The 15422-nt window shown below is 32.4% G+C and overlaps 1 pseudogene; it reads left to right on the top strand.

Annotated features, from left to right (window-relative positions):
- Positions 1–262: 262 nt before the first annotated feature.
- Positions 263–14028, top strand: LOC123214252 (annotated as a pseudogene).
- The last annotated feature ends 1394 nt before the right edge of the window (positions 14029–15422 follow it).

Below are 15422 nucleotides of genomic sequence, written 5' to 3'. Positions count from 1 at the left end.
CCTTGGTAAGGATCATGTCCCTTAAACTCTAATCTTAGGGAACACATACTTGACCTTTGAACCTTAAAATATCCTTTAATATACTGAAATATACCTTGGTGTCCTCGATGACTCTATATCTCATTTGAACACACTATTCATTTAATACTTAGGTCACATGGATCTTATTTAGAAGGGTTAACTAAATTGAAGACCTATCAACGACCTTGTAATTACCTCAATCTATTCTCTCATAAACTTCTATTATGACTTTTGATAAGCTATGATCTATGACAAGACAGTTTCCCTGTTCAAGGTATCTGTAACTATGTTGGCCTTACTTAGGTGGCATTCGATCTCATTGTCATAATCTTTTACTAACTATAGCAATTACCTTTGCCTCATATTGAGCTCATTCCAGTAAAGAAATATTTAAAAACTTTATATTTGTGTAAATATTGCTTTTGACACCATAAAAAAAATGTTGCCATATCTTTAATGCAAACATGACTGTTGATAACTCAAGGTCGTGTGTTGGGTACCAAGTCTCATATCTTTTTAACTATCTAATGACATATACTATAACGTTACCTTTTTAGTTGTCTTAGGCCTCTATCATTCCAACACAACCTTTATCTTGCTAAGGTCCACCGAGATACCCTCTGTTGAGGCCATGTGTCTAAAAAGTGCCACTTTGTCTAGCCATAACTTGTACACAAAAAATTTAGCATACAAAATCTCCCTCTTTAGCCATTGCAACACAAATCTTAGAACACACCAAATAAAACAATAAGCTACCATGTAGATTTTTATGAGTCTTGTAACTCCCCTCCAAATTCTTCAAATTCTTCTGCTCCTTCACTGTTGCCTTTCCACTCTTTTTTATTTTGTCTTATTCTAACATTACTTCAACTCCATTATTGCCATCAATTCCATCAGTTTCTTCTATTTGTGGTAGGCTAGGAGACTTTGAAACTACCACCTGCTCCACTTCATGGCTACTATGTGTCTAGAAATATAATTTATTTCTCTTATTTTTCTTCAAATAAATATAAATCTTAATATATATAAATATGAAATTTTAAGAAGATGAACAATCAAGCATGATTTTGGAATGTCGGTTCATCAATTAGGAGTCGTTCATGTCAAGTGAATAATCGTGAAAAAGACAAGTTTGTGATTTGGCTTGACAAACCATCACATGTAACAACTCTTTCCCAATACATATTCCTACCGAGAATACGTACCCAAAGAGACACATTATTTTAAGCATTTCTAAAACATTTGTAGTGAGAATTAAATGCATAACACCAATTATAAATAAAACCACAACCCTAAAAGTGCATTTAAATAAATATCACTGAACAATCCAAACTCAATCAATGTATTTGAAATCAAGTTTACAATGATGAATGCATAATGGTCGAATCCCAAGGTTAATGCATAGACAAACATAAGTAAATCTCATAAATGTAAATGACGAAGGTGCCCCTAGCCTTATGCAATGTCTCGAGCTAACCTCTTACCTCATTCACCACTTTACTACTTAACAAATCTACTTGCACAATCAAAAGAGAACACAGTAAGTTAAACACACTTAATAAGTAGGTAAACATATAACATAATATCATATAATATTTCCTGAGTGTCTTGTATTCATTTATGTTTCAATGTTCTAGAAGTTTCCCTAGTATCCTAAACGTCCATCCTAGTAATTTGGCATCTTGTGCCTAATTTCACAATTAGCATAATTGTTGATGACTCATACCCAACATGTCTGTTGACATCCCAAACACCTGATGGAAGCATGTGAAATCCTTGAAGTCGTCTATATAATGTACCTTATATAGGTGATGGTTGGGCTTAAGGTTGAGGTCACATAGATGATCACACAAACTAACCCTATTGCTCTCATTGCCATACAACACACAGTTTAGTAACATAATCACACTGTCACACTACCATTAGCTTAGTAACAAGTCACACTACACATAACTTAGTAACGAATCCATGTTGCACTAAGCTTGGTGGAAACACACTTCACACACATCTTGGTGGTAAAAATCAATGGTACATCATTGATATTTTTGACTCAAAATCACTTCGATCAGGGCTCATCTCCTCGTCCATATAGTCTAGCACCCCTACAATGGTTTCCATCATAACCTATTTTCATTAGGGTTTTATAATTTATTTTCCTCACATTCATCCTTCACAGAAGTAAAAAGTCATTTCCATAATCGTATCTACATGTCTCTATCTCATATGACCTCATTCTCATTTTTCCCCTTGTACAAGGGTGGTATTCCTTACATACAGGGGTATTCTCTCTCCTATACACAAACTTGCATTAGCCACACACAAGAACTATTTTTCCCAATTCCACACCACTATGTGTACTTGTAGCACTGTTTTTCCAAAATTACGAATTTACTTACAATTGTATTTCAGATCATCCAAACACAAATCAAAGTCTCTGAATCTGACCAAAACATATGTAGACACATCAAACAATATTATTCAACCAACAACTCAAATATAATAAATTACATAGTCTCACCTAACACCATAATCATATATGATAAGAATTCTAACTTCTAGCCATACTTAAATTTTGATCTTTTACTCAACATATCTTTATTGACAAATTAGATCACTAGCCATTCATAAATCATTATGTTCATAGTTTTCATCAACATCTTATTATCCAAATTCATCAATTCCAATAATAATCATGAATATATACAAACTTATACTAAGAATACCAATCGATGAAGAATACACACACATACACACAATACTAATAACACCAAAATATCCATATGAATCCAAAATCATTAGAATTCAAACAAAATGTCTAGAATTTGTGAGAGAAGAGAGACATTGTACTTAATCTCTTTCAATGGTGCAAAAGTCTTTACATGGCAAGAACTTTCCCCAACAAACCTCTAATGGTTTTCCTTGGTTGAAATCCTTCCTTGGCTCTCTCATCACTCTCTCACTTTTTCTAGAAAATTTGATGAGAATGTGAACCAAAACACATATGAATTCATTTTATTTTCACTATAATTAGCAATACACAAGTGTGTACTTTTCATACATAGTCATGTATACTATTATGCAAAAATGGTAGTTTTCAAGATCATTGCAAAATTGCTCCTTATCCAAATTCAAACGTGCTGGCTATGTAAGGGTGTGCATCCCTTCTAAATTTAAGCAAATTTCACAAATCACAAGGAAAAAAACCATTTTGCCCTTGCCAATACATACACGGGTGTAAGGCTTACTTACAAGACTGTGCATCTCAATTTCTACAAATACTTAATCAGTTAATCATAAATGGACACAAGAAAGGTCAAAAGACTAAAATACCTTTGGACATACTTGTGGATATTGCACCACACATGTAAGACATACGACTGTTCATGATTGTTAGTTTTGGATCAATCTTGGCTCTGGAGAAAAAGGAACATGATTTAAAGTGGATAAACTACTTTGAATGATCATGCATGAAAGGTGTATGTCTGTTCATGGCAGTTATCATTAAAAACTTATAAAGAATCACATTTTCAGTAGGAGGCTTTTTCACACAACTTTCATAATACACAGATTTACTCAATGAGAGAAAGAACTTGAGAGATTGGAATTGGAGTATTGCCTCTTGATTACTATTGGAAGGGAGATTATTGAAGAATCCTTAGCCATATAAAGAGTTAAGCAAGGCCATCAAATGAAAGATAAGTATGTAGGTTTAACATCCAACTATCGATCATGTGTTCTAACAAATAAAAATAGATGTAGAGTGATAAAAAGTCTCTCAAACCACCATTCTTATATTATTATTATGACAAATCATCTTTCTTCTTAAAAAAAAAAAAAATTAAAATTTTAATTTACAAACACACACACATACACACACAAATATATGTAATTTTAATATTTATTTTATAAAATATTTTAATCTTCTAGTTACTCTACAATATGATAGCCATTTTATGACCTGTTTTTTGGAATTTTGGTTGTATTATAAATAATGTTAATATTTTTATTGGCAAATAAATAAATGTTGTTGTGCTTTATGTCATTGTAAATTTTAACAACAATTATTTGCAACGATAGTATGAATATAAAATAATTAATACTAAAAGTTAAATAATATAAAGACAATTATTTATGATATTTAAAATTAACATGAATTTTTTTTTTCTTGGAATATAACTTATACTGTCATTTGCGATTGCCACTAAAACCTCAAAAATATCATATTTTTATTAAATAATATCGTTTATAATGACAATTGCAAATAACACAAAAGCTCCAAATAAATTAATCAATAAATTATTGTGGTATTTTCAATAATAACTTTTTATTTTATTTTAATTGTTGATGATACCTACATATATATATAATATATATATATATATATATATATATATATATTAATCATTTTTTATATTTTCATTGAAAATAAAAAAAATTGTACAAAATCAGAAATATACATGAGTTTAGGTTCTTTCAAAACATATATTTAATTAATTAATTAGAATTTATATACAAATGTACATGAATGAAAAAAAAAAAAAACTTATAACTTTTAATCATAATAAACTCAATGAAAAGGTTGAAGAAATGCAACTCTAAATGATCAATCAATTCAAATTATATAACCTTAAAAAAATGTCAATAGATGATAGAAGAAAATAATTGAAACAAATCAATTTATATTGTAACCAAAAAATTAAAAATTAAAAAAAAAATCAATTTTAAACAATATCAAATATATCAAAATGCATAAAAATCATCAGAATATTGAGTTCTAGATTTACCCTAGATTAAATAAAAGAAGAAGGAAAAAAATAGAAAAAGGAAAAAAGAAAGACTAACAAGATTAAACGAAAAATCAATAAAAATAAAAATAAAAGTTATAAGACAAATTACTAGTAATATATACAAACAAACTGTTTGATTTAATGTACAAAAGAAAATCACTACCAAAGATTCTACAAAACCATAACAATATTAACCAAAGAGAAAAAAAAGAAAAAATAATATTTGGGCTTAGCAAAACTGGTGAACAAGACATAGAACAATTAGAGTTTTATCAACATTGAAGTTGAGTGTTAAAGCTTTTATCCTGAATGGTGAGTTGGAGAAGAACATATAATTTGCAAGTTAAAGAAGTCACTTTATGGTTTGAAGTAGTCTCATATATTATAGTACAAGAGATTTGACTCTTTAATGTTAACTATTAGTTTTATCGGTTGTGAGTATGACTATTATGTGTACTTTAAAATTCTAAATGATTGCTCTTACATTTATTTTCTTATTTACATTGGCGATATATTGATTATTGCTAGAAATATAAATTATGTTTGTCACGTTAAGATTTTGGTGTTATAAAAAAATTATTGATTAACTAATTCTCATTGTCCTAATTGTAATTTATTTTATTCAAAGCTCTAAATTCTATGCACAAGATGGTGCAGATAAATCTCATCACGCATAATAATTTGTAATTCAAAAGAAAACATGCATTTGATTTAAATGGCAGAGACTCATTCTTCTTTGAATTAGTTAGCATGCATATTATGAACCTTTCATCCTTCATTAAATGTAGAAGACATTTTGTAATCGCCGGCAACTATGGCATCCATACTCAACAACTGTGGAAACATGTTATTTCATTATTTTTGTCATTCTCACCATGGCTGCTACCTTAGCCCAAAGACAAAGCGCAAGAGTGGGATTTTACACAAGTACATGTCCTCGAGCTGAGTCAATTGTGAGGTCGAAGCTCATGTTTGATCAAATCCAACAATTGCACCTGGATTGTTGATAATGCACTTCCATGATTACTTTGTTGAAGGTTGTGATGCTTCCATTCTTATTGATGGACCTAATACTGAAAGAACTGCCCCACCAAATAGCCCATTGAGAGGATACGAAGTTATTGATGATGCCAAGGCACAACTTGAGGCTGTATGTCCTGATGTTGTCTCTTGTGCTGATATTCTTACATTAGCTGCCCGAGATTCTGTGGTTCTCGTAACTTAATTACCATGTAACTTTTTGTTTGTGGTTGTGGATTTCCTTCTTTTGTTTGAACGAAAACTCACTAAGCTCTTACTATTTAATGCAGACAAATGGACCAAGTTGGCAAGTACCTACTGGCCACAAAGATGGGCGGGTCTCATTAGCTTCTAATACTGCTAATTTGCCAGGTGCCACAGACTCCATTGAAGTGCAAAAAGAAAGTTTTCTGCTTTTGGTCTGAATACCCAAGACCTTGTTACCCTTGTTGGTAAGAATTTATGTTCATTCATAAATTATTTAAAGGTAACTTAAGTGAGAAAACAATTGAATCGGAACGAAAACTAGGGAGAAGCTTCAAACCCTAACTAGAATACCTCAAGTTTTTCATTTAAGAAAAGAATAAGTCTTTATAACACTGTCAACTTAAATAACCATCGTTGATCTCTAACTTCCTCAAATCTTGCTTGTCGTTTCACTCACTATATATAAATTGAAGTGGAAGAAGTTTGAACTAAGAGCTGAAGGAGAAGTGAAGCAAAAACAACATTCCAGAAGTCAACCCCTCGACTTTTGTTATCAAAATATGGCCAATAGTTAACAAAACGCAACGTTTTCATTTTACCCTTTAATATGCTCCCTCAAGGCTAGCACTTTGGTACAGTGTGCTTGGATTGCTCACAACAAGTATCAAAACACAAAATAAACTACAAACTACCACTTATTGCATCTACATGTACCAATCACCAATACTTTACCTCAATAATGCCGTCATTGCAACCATTCATAACAAAAAGGACAAAACAACACTCAAACAATTTCTCCCTCAATTTTGAACTCTCTAAAGAGTCAACATAGTCATTTTAGAGGCCTCATCTCTCAGATACCATATTGTACTATTCATTTAACATGTAAGATTTCCACACCCAATCATATAATAAAGCATAAATAGAAAAGAAGAAATAAGATAAGAAATTGAGAAGGAAGATGGCAAGCACCTCAACGCTTGATTGGCCACCAATCTTCTCCTTCCTTAATATTCTCAATACCACCACCTCCTTCTATCAGTAACTACTTTTGACAACTCCAATTAGTACACTATTCTTCAATCATGTGAAAACTTAATAAATCCTCCCGAGCTAAATAATCTCATACTGATGTTACATAACACATCATGGTTTGGAAAGTTTGTGTTTCCACCTTTTCCACTCCAAGCTACTTGTTCCTTAACATAGTGTACATCTATTTTTATATGTTTTGTTCTACTGTGAAAAATAGTATTGTAAGTTTAATGCCCTGCACCTGTATTATTACACCACACTATAGGTGTATTGAACCAAGAAACTTTAATCTCTTACAGAGGACTTTTTAACCATGCTATTTCAATAGCCACCTAACTTACTAATTTGTTCTCTGCCTCTATAGAAGTGAGAGCCACTACCTTCTACTTTTTAAAGCCCTATTGAATCATATTGGAGTTAAAGAACATAGCATACTTACTTTTAGACCTCTTGTCACCTATGTTACTTGCCCAATTTGCATCTGCATAAGCTTTTAATGTAAAAACAAAAATAGGTTTAATAAGTAGCCCATAATTAGAGGTCCTTTTGATGTATCTTAACACCCTCTTACATGTTTGCCATTACATTAGAGTAGGATCCTTCATATACTAGCTCAGCTTGTTAACCACAAATGAAAGCTTAGGTCTTGTAATAGTAAAATATTATAAGGCTCTGATGTTATTCTTATACAATGTGGGATTACAAAAGGGTTCACTATCCCCTGTGCACTATTTGAACCAGCTATCAACATCTAACATCTGAGTTTTGACTAATAACTCAATGGCACACTTGGCTTGACATAAGTGTAACCCATGCTCAGTCTTATGAGCTTTAATGCCTAAAAAGAAATTTAACTCCTCCAAATCCTTTAATGAAAACTAACTATTAAGGTCCCTAATTAATGGTTGAATATAAGCAAACTTTAATCTTGTCAATAGGATGTGATCCACATATATAAGCACAAACACAGTCACATGTTTAGTACCTAACATAAAAAGGCTTGAATCAGATATAGTGTTCACAAAACCTCTGCCAAGTAGAGCTTGTTTCAATTTATCATATCAGGCCTTGTGAGCCTGTTTTAGGCCATATATGACCTTTTTCAACCTGCATACATACTGTGGTTTGCTATTGTCTACAAAGCTTTAAGCTTGGCTCATATAAAGCTCCTCCAACAACTCTCTATTAAGGAAAACATTATTGATATCTATTTGATGCATTGTCTATTTATAAGTCATAACCAGTATGAGAATCACCCTAATGGTCATTGCCTTCGCCATTGGACTGAAAGTATCCAAATAATCAATGCCAACAATTTGTTAGAACCTTTTGGCCACTAGTCTAGCTTTAATTTCTACACACCGTCATCTACATTCAACTTTGTTTTGTAAACCCACTTATGCCTTACTAAATGTTGCTTTGATTTATGACCAAAACTTCATATTTTGCCTACATGGCTTCAAACCAACTAGGATGATTAAGGGCCTTAGAGACTGAAGTAAGCTCTTTTATGACAAAATCAAAAACAAAGGAAAATGTCCTATAAGGTGGTAGATGACCTGTCTTAGCCTTTGTTGACATAGGATGCACTGAAATATGCCTAAATGTAGTAGTTGTGTAAGTTGGACTAGCAAGAACAATAACCTCTGACTAAAAAGTGGCATGTTTATGTGAGGATGGTATGGGTAGTGATAAAGTTGGACCTGTGTGTGCAAATGTATGAGATGGTATGGCTTGATAAAAGGCTATGAAAGGATAGGCAAATTTGATTATGGAAGAATAGGAACATGTGTAGATATAGATTCATAGGTGAAAATATATGAGATATTAATAGAAGGAAGGTTGTTTAGTGAATGAAACTAGTTATTGAGAATTGTGAGTACTTGTAGTGATTGAGTTAGCAATAACTGAAAAATCAAGGCTGTTAATAGTACTGCTTAAGTCATTTGGTAAGAAAAAATTAAAAGGAGACACTAGCAAAACCTTTATTTGTTTTAAAAGGGAAATTTGTTTCATTGAATTTGATAGATGCAAAAATGAAAATCTTTCTAGATTTACTAAGACATTTATAACCCTTGTGATGTAAACTATAACCTAAAAACACATACTTTTGGGTATGGAAATCAAACTTGTGCTTATTATAGGGCATAAGAAAAGGGAAACAAACATACCCAAAAACCTTTAAAAGAGAATAATATGAATTTGTATTAAATAGGATTTGATAAGGATTGGCATTGATTAGAATAGGAGTAGGCATCTTGTTAATTAGACAAACAAAAGTTTGGAAAGAGTCCCACTAGTAAGACAAAGGTAAACTAGCTTGGGATAGTAACAGTAGGCCTAACTTAACTATATGTCTATGTTTATATTTAGCCCTCCCATTTTGTTGATGAGTATGAGGACAAGAAACTCTAAAATGGATGTCATTCTCCTAAAAATAAAGTACAAGAACTTTAAACTCTGCCCCTCCAAGTCAATCTAAATGGTTTTAAGTCTTTTCTCAACCTGATTCTCATCAAGTTTATGAAAATATTTAGAAACCTGACCTACTTCACTCTTACTTCTTAAGGGAAACAGTCAAGTAAACTTGGAATGATCTTCAAGAAAATGCAAGTAGTATTTAAACCCTTCCTTTGATGTCATAAGAGCAGGGCCTATAAATCACTATGAATTAACTTTAAAACTCTATAGGCTCTTGCATTAGAATTAGAAAAATGACTCTGTTTGTGCTTGCTAAAATGGTAGTCTTTACAAAAAAGAGAATTAGAGAAATTAGCTTTGATATGCATGGCATTCAAGACAAATTGCATGACTCTTTCATAAGGGTGACCCTGTCTTTTATGCCAAAGACAAACATTAGTTTTATCAACATGCATAGCCAAGTTTATACAATGTGGAAGCTTATTCAAAATAGTAGAGTAATTATTTGAAAATCCGCAAACCCTATTTGACAGAAAATTGATAGCTTTGGGAATAATAAAAACAGGTTGAAGCTGATATAACCCTTCCTTAAGAATCCTTTGCAATAACACTACCTTAGTGTCCTTGTCCTTGACAAGACAACAATCACTTATAAACTCAACAATTACAATATTATCATGGGTAAATTTAGAAATACTAAGCAAGTTTTTAGTGATTCTAGGCACACACAAGATATCTTTCAAATATAGGTATTTATTGGCTAAAAAGGTAGTTAAAAAGGTAAAACCTTTATGAGATATCCTTTAGCACTCATCACTTCTAACTTGAAGTTGTTGATTTTTTGTGTAGTCTTCCTTGACAACAAGCTACTCTATTTGGGAAGTCACATGATCAGAGGCTCATGAATCCATATACTAGCTCATGTGTTCAATAGTGTTTAGATTTGCAACAAGAGCTTGTAAACTAGGTTTGAGAATTGACCATTGTACACTAGAATGAGGGTTCACTATATTAGGGTAGGTGCCCTAGAGCCAATTGAATTTAACATTTGTTGATGTAATTTTATATTAATAATTAATAAAAAGATTAATTGTTATTCAATTCATATGTTGACTATTTATATGATTGTACAAATAATGTCTTTAGAATGGTAAAACTGTGATAAAGAGATCAAACAACTAATCGTGAGAACCCTATGTACATATTAAGTGGTCATTCTAGAAACGTTTATAATTTAGACATTACCATGAATTAGGGCACATGTGATGATGATAGATTATCTTAGTATTAAATGACTCTACCAAAGAGACAACAATTCTCACATATCAAAGTTGTTATAAATAACTTGATGCAATATATAGGTGCATATTGTAGAGTGTTCATTGGATTGACTCGACTAGAAAATATCCATATAAATGGTTGTTCTAGTGTCTATGGAATAAATTCTCTGAACACCACAGATGTATGTGATCATTTGATTTGAGGTCGCCAAACTATTTTATATAAGAATCAATATGGTTTGACGTTATCTACTGTGCCATTGTAATTGAGATAACTATAAATATAGTAATCGACCATATCGTGAGATACATGAAAACTATGGTTGATCGATAAAGGATTTGTCACTCATGAGCACAAGGGAAAATATCTCATATGAGAATACTGAATGATATCCATGACAGCTTGAATCTGTGCCTATAGTGAGATGAGGTTGTAGTCTAATTCATGTTAATCATTGATATATATTGGTTCATATCAAGGAAACTAATGAGATAGACACTCATTTGGGCTGAAGAACCTAATTGACTGTGTTTTGACCAAGGTAAACTTGGTGTGCATGGTGTTGACTAGCACCATAGAAAATAAAAAGCATGTCATGGTTGGACAAAAGATTGTCCTTTTTGTCCAACCATGCAAGACTTAAAGATATGTTCAACAACCTATTTGTGTTGCCACCCTTGCATATGTGTGTTGAAAGTGTGGGCTTGGTTGAAATTCTTGCCATACATGGACACTTGCACATATATAAAGCGTGTGTTAAAAAAAACAAATGACATAAAATTAAAAAGATAGAAAACCCTAGTCGCAAGTTTTTCGTTTTTTCTCTCATTTTCTCATGAACACATTGGTCCAAAGAAAGAGCATTAGTAGCCTCTTTACTTAGATTGCCTCTCTTGTGTTTGTACTCTGTGTGGATACTAAGGTGCTGCCTTTTGAGGGTTGTATAGCGTTCAATCTCAAGCTACATGAAAATTTGGAAGAGTCATCAATGTAGGTATAAATTCTAAAATACCCTATGAGTATTTTATATGTTCAAGAATATATGTTTAACAGGTATCTTGGTTAGAGTTTTTAAGATTGTTTGATTTGAAAAATTTTTAATTTCTGTTGTGTTGCTGATTATCGACACTCTGAAAATCCTAAACACAACTAAGCAGTGGGTTAAGCAATAAAGGATGTAGATTGGGAAGGAGAGTGAAATGAAGGGCTAAAGTGATTCTGTGAAGTAGGAAAAAACTGAGAAGATTGTGTGTGTGACTGGTATAGCTATATGATGCTTGACTGAATTGAAAGGCTATAACAAGGTATTAATTATAACCTTGTGACTATCCAGTGTAGGATTAAGGGTGACCTATATGGGTAATGTCAAACCTATGGTAGCATTGCAATACCACATGCCTTGGCTTACTATGAAATTGATAGATGACTCTAGACTTGTTGCTAAACTGACCTTTACCTCTTCCTAGACTAGGATATCCTTTCATAGGCCCACCAGGTCTCACACCTCAGAGCCCCACCAAAAGTTACAACATTACTACCATCTCTATTTAAAAATTGACCACTCACACCCCTTTTCATGAAGGAAGAGCCCGCATTGGTACCTTCATTAAAGCTTTTAGCATGCTGATTTACCAAGTTAGCAAAACGAAGACTAAAATCATAAGGAAATTTACTGAGTTTGTTTTCATAATTCTGCAGAATCAGTTTAAGTTCTTGTAAACTCAATTTCTCCACTAATCCATCCATCTTTGCCATTATATGCATGACAATTGGTTCAAATTCTAGACGTAGGCCTTTTATTACATAATTCACCAGCTCTTATTCTACAATACTTTGCCCACTAGACACTAAGGCATCAAAGATATCTTTCTTTCTCCTAATGTACTCATGAACACTGAGGCTCTCTTTTTTCAATGTTTGCAGTGTAGTCTTAAGACTCAGCAACCTAGCTTTAGATTTTGTAACAAAGTAATGTTTAAGAGCAAGCCAAGCCTCATGAGCTATTCCACAACTAGCCACATGGATTAACTGGCTTAGCAAAATTTTGTCAAACCTCTTCCACATAGAGTATTGTTCATTTCGTTTCCTTATTTCACTCAATACATCCAAAGATGTTTCCATAATGAAGAATGAAGGGCAAGAAACCAGACTTGTGAGGTGTTCTTCTAGGTCATGAGCACCCACCGAGTGAAAAACATGTACTCTCCAATGTTTGTAGTTATTTTTTGAAAGTTTCAGGCTGATTGGTTGAAGACTGGAGACTGGATAACTTGTACTCCATGACATTTGAAACTCAGAACCACCATGAGTTAGATGTCCACCATAACATCGTGAATAAGAGCCAAGATCTTTCTCCCGTCACCATAAGTCGCCAAAACAGGAGTAAAAGATGGATTAGTCATCTGACGTGAGCCAAAGAGCCCTGATACCATGAGAAAACAACTGAATCGAAACAAAAACTAAAGAAAAGCTTCAAACCCTAATTGGAATACCTCAAGTTTTTCATTCAAGAAAAGAATAAGTCTTTACAACAATATTTATACAAGCAAAGATCAACTAACTAACTGTAATAACTGTCATTGATCTCTAACTTCCTGAAATCGTGCCTACCGTTCGATCACTGTACATAAAGTGAAGTGGAAGAAGTCTGAACCGGAGAACTGAAAGAAAAGTGAAGTAAGTACTGCCTTCCAGAAGTCAAGCCCTCGACTTTTGTTATCAAAATATCGCCAATAGTTAAATGGTGTGTTTTGTCTTACGTTTTCATTTTACCCTTTAACATTAATTAATCCAATTCATGCAAATAATTAACGTATTAGTTATACTTTTTTCTTGCTAATAATTAATAGGAGGGCACACCATAGGTAGTTCAGCTGGCCTACTCTTCCGTTATAGACTCTATAATTTCACTACAACTGGAAATGGTGCTGATCCCTCAAGTAATCCAGCATTTATCCCTCAACTTCGAGCTCTCTGTCCAGAAAATGGTGATGCCTCTACACACGTTGCATTAGACACTGGCAGTCCTGCCAAATTGGATACATCTTTCTTTGGAAATTTGAGGAATGGTAGAGGTGTACCAGAGTCTGATCAAAAGTTATGGACTGATGCTTCAACTAGAAATCATGTTCAACGCTTCTCACAAGGATCAAGATCCAATGTGGAGTTTGGAAGATCCATGGTGAAGATGAGCAACATTGGTATCAAGGCAAGCAATAACGGGGAAATTTGCAGAGTATGCTCTGCAATAAACTAATCATCAATACACTTGATCAAATGCATATATATTTTAAAATTTGTCAATGTACTTCAATTTTGAATTCATTTTTACCGGAGGCTAAAAAGTTAATATCACTCTGCAAGCTTTACACTAGTATTTATTGAGGTAGAACTCTTCCTTCTTTCAAGATTTAACTTAGTGATAAGTGTGTTTATGAAATGGTGTACTAAGTTTCACCGTGACAAGTGATTTTAGCTTCTTACATCTTCCACATAAAATTTCTAAAGTTGACTGACTTTGAGTATGTCTATAAAGAATTTTTCGTAGTTCTTATATATTCAAATTTTTTAAAGCGGCCAAATCTGTTGACTTCATTGACTGAAATTAAGGATTTGTTTACTATTCTTGAATTTATATTAATTTTATGGTGTTATATATAATGGATAAGAGAATCTCCTTAAACCTCTTAATGTTTTTCATAAATAACATAAAGCGTTTATGATGTGCAAAATAACTCTTAACTCCCTGTCATCTATCAAACATTAACAATTTATAATTAGTTTTAATAATTGGAGGATAAATAAGCGAGTGATTAATTATTAATCATTAATAAAAAAATTATTAATTTAGTTTAATTAAAATCTATTTATTAATTATATTGTTAATAGAAGTAAAAAGTGATTGCTAAATATATAATTTTATAGGTTTGATGTAGTCTAGGAATAAATTAAGTTATGTGCACGCCTCTAGTTTAAGAGGGGCAGTGATGATGTGCAGACATGATCATGAAGGATTGAATGAATGGATACAATTGTGAGACATCACGTAAATGCCAATACCGCTAGCAAATTGTAGCTCGTTTGGCCACTTGGTTTTGAATACGTGCTTCAATTCAATCCGATTGATGGATAGAAAAGAATTTTGAAAAAGAAAAATATTTTCCCACATCACCTGCATATAAATGTTTTATACATGCATTGCATCACATCATGTATGTTTAAATGCTAGAATGACATACTGGTTAGATGTGATGTAAAAATGTATAATCATGTTTATGTTTTAAGATTAAGGTTAGATATTGTCTATGACTTAAGGTTCAAAATAATCAACTACTTATCAAGTGATTAGTACTCATCCATTTGTTCTTAGTTTTGTGGGTAATAAGCAAGTGAAGGTTATGAGATGAGAACGAGGGCAAGAAGGGACTAAATTATGTCTTAAGAATATTTGATGTTTGAATGACAATTATATTGTTAGATTTCACAAAGAAACACTAGATGTTTTAAACACTATTTTATTGTCATGTTTGAGAAAATTTTTTAAACATTTCTGCTGATTTTGTTAAAGTTTGGATTTGAAATTTATTGGATGGATTTATTTAATGGATGAGGAAATGAAATGCTTAAAGTTTTAATAATATACGTTTAAAA

This window comes from Mangifera indica, chromosome 4, assembly GCF_011075055.1.
Source record: "Mangifera indica cultivar Alphonso chromosome 4, CATAS_Mindica_2.1, whole genome shotgun sequence".
NCBI classification, from domain to species: domain Eukaryota; kingdom Viridiplantae; phylum Streptophyta; class Magnoliopsida; order Sapindales; family Anacardiaceae; genus Mangifera; species Mangifera indica.
Note: the sequence above shows the minus strand (reverse complement) of the source record. Positions and strands in the feature narration are given on the sequence as shown.